Genomic DNA, 6,568 nt, shown 5'->3' with positions numbered 1-6,568 from the left:
TTTGCGGGGGTGTGTCGGGCAGTTGGTTTTGCCATGCCGAGTATACGTGAGTCGTTTCGTTTGCGACCAAACCAGAGCCAAGCCAATGTAGTACCAATATTGATTAAGCTCAATTCCCCGCATGCTAGGAATGAGCTATTTAAATCAATAGCGGGTTTTTGTAAGCTGAAAAAGAGATCAATAACTCTGTCTGATATTGGCCTGTGTGGTGGAGGAAATGTTTACGTGCACGAAAGTTTGACAAAGGCCAATAGAGAAATAATTTATCACGCAACACAACTCAAACGCCAAAAAGTATTATCGTCTGCATTTAGCATTCGAGGAAGAGTCCATGTAAGAGTTCATCACAGTAAAGAGGCAATTCTTGTGGACAGAAAAGAGAGCGTTGATGCGCTTGTCAGTCAAGCCACACGACAGAAAGTAACTTGACTCTTACTACATGCACATACGCACATAAGGTTATCATACTTTAGTTTTTTAGACTTATTATTCCCTTTGTTCCTTATTTCTGCTTATACCATTGCTTTTATTTTCTCTTTGAATCTCATTAATGTTTCTACCGCTAATGTGAACTTCCAGCTTAATTGCGCCGATTTTATACTTCAAAATGTTTAATGTTAATACGAGTTTCAGCACTGACAAAAGCTGTTTAAAATTTCTACTGAGCGTTGTAAGTAAAAAACATGCTGGCTTGCAGCTGTGCTGTATGAATGCTAGTAGTTTTAATATTCAAAAAGTGGATTATGTTAATTACGTTTTACAGGGCCTTGAAATTGATGTGTTATGCGTAACAGAAACATGGTTTAGTGAAGCTGTGAGTGATAATACTTGCGCTTTGTATGATTATAAACTTCTAAGAAATGATAGGAAAACGGGATCGAAGGGTGACGGTATCGCTATATACTGCAATTCCAGGCTAAAACACAAAATTAAATTTAAATCAGATTCCAACGATCAAGTAGAGTATCTTATGATAGAAATTGGGGATGGTTGCAAAAAGTGTCTTATAGTATGTGTCTACAATCCTAGTAAGAGATTTGATCTTACTGGTCTTTTTAAAGAAGTAGCTGAGTTAGCGTTAAAATATGAGCGACTTCAATATAGATCTTCTGAATAGCGACTGCAGTTCCAACGTTTTAGTAGATAGACTAGCTTCTGTTGGCTTAAAAGTTATTAATAAATTTCCCACACGCTTTTCTCATAACTGTAAGGCAAGTCTACTGGACTTACTCTGTGTATCTGATAGTTCTAATCTAGTTCACTGTGATCAGTTTACGCTTGCGGGAATATCTGATCATGATATCATTTTTGCATCTTATAACCTTCAGTTCAATAACGATACTGATCTGCCTTTCTATTATAGGGATTTCAAATCAGTTGATATTAGAGCATTAAAGCATGAGGCCGGTATCCTTGAATGGAATACAGTCTGGTCTTTTCCTGGCATTAACCAAAAGCTGAACATTTTTACCTCCGCGGTAAATTATTTTTTGAGAAATATATTCCTTTAAGAGTCGTTAAAACTTCTGACAGAAAACAACCACGGTTCACAAGAGAGGTTCTACTAACTATTAGAACTCGAAATAAGCTTTACGTTCGTTGGAAACGCAAACCAACTTGTGAAAACTGGGAAGCATATCGCAAAGCCCGAAATCGCGTTAATCTTACTACGAAAAATTCGAAAAGGCAGCACTATCGAACCAAACTAAATGCAGACTTACCAAGCAAAATACTGTGGAATAACCTAAAGTCTGTGGGCATAGGAAGTAAAGGTGACTTTGAATGTAATTTAGATGTTAATACCATGAATGACTATTTCTTACAGTCGAACACTTTGCAAAATAGCAATGGGTTCAAACTAGACCAAAACCTTTTATTTAAAACAAATAAACCTTTCAGTTTCTCGACTGTGACTGAGTATGACGTTTTAAAAGGTATTTTCTCAATAAAATCGAATGCTAAAAGTTTTTTAAAAATTATTCTCCCAAACGTACTTACTACACTGACACACATTTTGAACTTCTCCATTACCTCATCGACATTTCCGGATGCCTGGAAGATAGCCAAGGTTACTCCAATTCCTAAAAGTCATTCGGGTGTTTTTCCATCGGATTTCCGCCCGATAAGTATACTTTCTTCGCTGTCTAAACCCTTGGAAAGGCTGATGGTCATGCAAATAGTTATGCATCTTGATAGAAATAAACTTCTTACGCCGAACCAGTCTGGTTACAGAAAGGGTCACAGCTGTGCTACAGCTATGCTAAAGGTAATAGAAGATATTAGACCTGTGTTTGATAAGGGTGATTTAACTATTTTAACCCTATTAGATTTTTCCAAGGCATTTGACAAAGTTGATCATAGAATACTCTTACTTAAACTAAACAAATATTTTGGATTCTCTGATAGTGCGGTAAAATTACTCGAAACTATCTTGGTAATCGTAGGCAAAAGGTTGTTGTAAAAAATGTGTGTTCTGAGCTAAGAGGACTGCACTCGGGGGTACCACAAGGATCCATACTAGGCCCAATTTTGTTCAGCATGTTCATTAATGATATCGTTCACTGCTGTAAAAGCGTGTCCATACACTTGTATGCGGATGATGCTCAAATTTACCTTTCTCGTCCAATTGGTCTCTCTGAGGACTTAATAGTCAGAATAAATGAAGATCTCCTTTCTATTTCCATCTGGGCCAAGTTGAATAATTTTAGCTTAAATGCAACGAAAACCAAAGCCATATGTATTTCACACTGTTCGAATACTGAAGATCTTCTCCCAACACTAACTCTAGAGGACACACCGATCATTTTTGAACCAGTTGTAACTAGTCTTGGTTTCAAAATAAATTCCTATTTAGGGTGTTCGGATCATATAAACCACACCATAAGTAGGATTTATTTTGTTCTGAGAAAACTATGGTACACAGCTGACTTTGTTCCTCAGGACATAAAATTACGTTTGGTGAGAACTCTAATAGTGCCACTCATTTCATATGGTGAACTCATCTGTGGACAACTGGATAGTGCATCGGAGCGAAAACTTCAAATGGCGTTAAATAGCTGTGCCAGATACGTATTTGCTAAGCGCAAGTTCGACCACATATCACATTTTAGTTGTAAGATACTTAATTGTAATCTGACTGGTTTCTTGAATTACCGCAGCCTTATATTTTTGCATAAGCTCATCAATTTGAAAAACCCGAAATACCTTTTTGAAAAATTAATCTGATTGTACCAAAACATAATTATCTTGCTTCTTATAGAATGTTTTTTGTCAGTGTTGTCAAACTATGGTACTCCCTACCAAATGAAATTAAATCCGTGCTAAATGCTAGGCGCTTTAAACTGGAAGTGTTTAAATTGTTCAATATATAAAATTTTTCTCTCTTCTTCATCTTTATACAAAATAATTTTAAGCTAATTTATTTTTATACTTATGTATGCCAGTTATCATAGTTGTAACCGATAATATTATATACGATGGACTTAAAAGACATCAGTCTTAGGCACAGCCAGCTACTTAAATAAATAAATAAAATAAATAATTGACTTTGCAATTTTCTGTATCCCGACTTGCTCGCTGGCCACTATCACGAGCAAGTGAAGATATTAATAGAAAAAATAGGCCAACTAACCTGTGGTGTACTAACGCACATACATATATATTTAGGTTTAGGTATACATATGTGTATATCAGTGGTCGGCGCTTCATACCACAATTGTGGAAGATCAACTCACACGTATTCTTACGCTCTATCGTTTAGTCGTTGGCTAGAGAGCAACGAATCAACATCGTGTTTGGCCACAGTATACCAGTAGAAAATGTGTTTGTTGTTGTAACTTGTTTCGTGGTGAAGTCCTTTATGGGGATAAACTTTCCACGCAAAAAATTGAGCGCATGGTTGCATCTGCCGCTAAAAGAACGAATATTAGAAAACATTGAAAAAAAGTCTGAGATAATGCATTCATATTAGACTAAAAATAAACACAATAATTTACACTATTTAAATAATATGATAATCATGTGTAAACACTCTTTTCAAGTCTTATTTTTCACAAAATAATATTGTGGATCGGAATGCTCTGAGAGCTTGTGGTGAAATGTACTTTACCAAAAAAAATGCAGCCCTGTTGGTTTTTATTTCTGTATCGCATCGCGGTGAGTTTCTATTTCTTGGTAATTCGGTTTGTGAAAAGGTAAACAAATGATTGAAATTTATTAATTTCGTGTATTTACAATGAATTAATGCAAATTTCTTTCTTTTCAGACCATAACTTCACAGCTGAGGAGCTAATTAAATTTGTGCCTGGTGATGATGAAGTAACGCATCGGCGCCTGTAGAAAGTACGGAGCAAATAAGTCGTGAAAATAGAAAGCAATTGAACGAAAAAGATAAGACCAATGACGACGATTCAGAGGATGAATTCGTCGCTGGGCTGGAAAAGAAGAGCATAACGTAAGTTAAAAGTTCCCTTTAAAAGAACCTATTTATTTTTAATGCATGCTTGCAGCATTGATGACATATTGGCAGATTTCGGTTCTGATTTGCCAAAAGATATGGAAGCGGATAATCGCGAGCCTAAAACGAGCGCCTAAACGCGGCATGGAAGTTGACCATAGTGATGGTATGTCTACCGTGATTATATTAAGGAGTCATAAAAGTGATTTACTCTTATTATCGCACTCTTTAATACAGAAACAAAAGAGGAGGAACTTCCAGCTACAAGCCGCAAACGTAAAGCTACCGATGCGATTAGTATGCGTTCGGGTAAGACTTCAGCTTCAAAATATGTAGCCGGTTCCAAAGGTATTCATCGGCCCTTAGGCGCCTCCGGTAGTGACGCAATATAAATAAAATCCGGCTACTCTGTGAAGTCGGCCAAATCTGGCAAATCTACAGCGGCTTCAGCATACGCCGGCAGCGAGTATACAACTAAGAAACCTAAAGGCGATATGAAGAAGAAGGGCAAGCTCGATCCCTTCGCGTACATACCACTAAGTCGAAATACGCTAAACAAAAGGTAAGTTATTCGATGGTAATTATACTAAAGGTTACTTATTTAGCAAAAATATACAAATTTTTGACAGAAAACGAGCAAAACATGCAGACGCACTTAAGAATATCGTAAATGGAGCAAGGAAAGGTGCGCTGAGAGGCGTTAAACAAAGAGTCGCTAAGCCTAACAAACAATAAGCTAATAAAACTAATGCAACAAACTCAAACTATGTATGTATGTGTACATAAAAGATCCCAACAAGCAAAATAAGCTTAAAGAAAGTTTTTTTTAAGTTTTCAATTATAAACATTAAGCTTACAAAACGTTGATTTTTTGTTTATAAAACGCTTGAAAGTAAGCGTAAAACAATCGAAAAGGAACATTGGTTATAAGCGTAGAAATATAAACTTGTAATAAATGTTCAAAAGAAAGCCTTTTATAAGCGTAAAAGTGTAAACTTATAATAAAGGTTCAAAAAAAGTTTATAAGCGTATGAATATAAACTTACTAAAAATTTTCAAAAGAAAGCTTTTTATAAACATTTTTATAACCCTTTATTTAAAGATATTTCATTAAAAACTAATACATAGATTGCTTAACAACTAGAAACTAAAAGAAATGCGAATTTTCGGCGGACTCATCTACAGTCGCGAAAATATAAATAGGGAATAGACATTTTTGTATACAAATCCACGATAACACACACAAATTAAGCATAAAAAGTTAATTATTACATCTTGTTGCGTGCTTTCAATTACATGCGGTTATTGGCAAATTGGAAAAACGATATCGATGCAGCTATATATTCTCATTGATGAACTTTTCTGAAAAAAAATTTAATACATTTTTAATTGAATGTTAAACTAAGAAAGGATAAGGAGAACTCATCATTTGAAGACTCGAATGCTCCACCGATTAGCGCATCGGGTCCTGGATTGGATTTTTTTTACCGCATTGGTTTTATTTAATTTTTTCTTTTAATAATATATTTAAAAAAACGTAAACACGTCACTTACGATTGAAAAAATGTTATATTTACCACTTCATGTCGTTGACATTTGCATTTCATTTATAAGTTTAAGTTATTTATAAATATTGGCTCTCAAAACTTATTAAAGGTTTATTTGAAAAAACTTTTAATAAGCTTAATATTAAAAATGCTTATTTAACGCTTATTATAGCAAACTTACTTTAAGTTATTTTTAAAAACATTTACTGGAATGCTTGTTGGGATTATATATGAAGTAAGCTATAGTTACGACTGAGAGTTATAAATCAAAAGATTGCATAAAATAAAGCTAAAAATCACTATTTAAACAATTTAAACTTTAAAAGCAGGTAAATATTTTCTTCCATCTACGCTTAATGATTTTATTTTTTAGTTAGCTCATATAATTTATGTAAGTTAAAAATACTTTAGTCAGTTCACCTGAGTTTAAAAGCTTACATTCTGAGGCTTTGGGTTTTAGCACCCAATCAACAAAATTTTTCATACGTTTTGGGTACATAGGCATGCAATAAAAGAATACGTTTAAAATTATAATACAAATTCTTATTGTATACATCGTAGAGTG

General features: G+C 34.5%; 1 long non-coding RNA gene across 1 annotated transcript; it reads left to right on the top strand.

The window, feature by feature from the left end:
• Positions 1-4,152: 4,152 nt before the first annotated feature.
• LOC118745851 lies at positions 4,153-5,260 on the top strand. The gene is made up of 5 exons (XR_004993723.1): positions 4,153-4,193; positions 4,265-4,453; positions 4,509-4,622; positions 4,694-5,018; positions 5,086-5,260. It is a non-coding gene; the product is annotated as an uncharacterized LOC118745851 (long non-coding RNA).
• The last annotated feature ends 1,308 nt before the right edge of the window (positions 5,261-6,568 follow it).

Source organism: Rhagoletis pomonella, unplaced genomic scaffold (assembly GCF_013731165.1).
Source record: "Rhagoletis pomonella isolate Grant_MI unplaced genomic scaffold, Rhpom_1.0 Rhpom_scaffold_00009, whole genome shotgun sequence".
Lineage (NCBI taxonomy): Eukaryota > Metazoa > Arthropoda > Insecta > Diptera > Tephritidae > Rhagoletis > Rhagoletis pomonella.
This window is presented reverse-complemented; position numbering and strand designations above follow the sequence as displayed.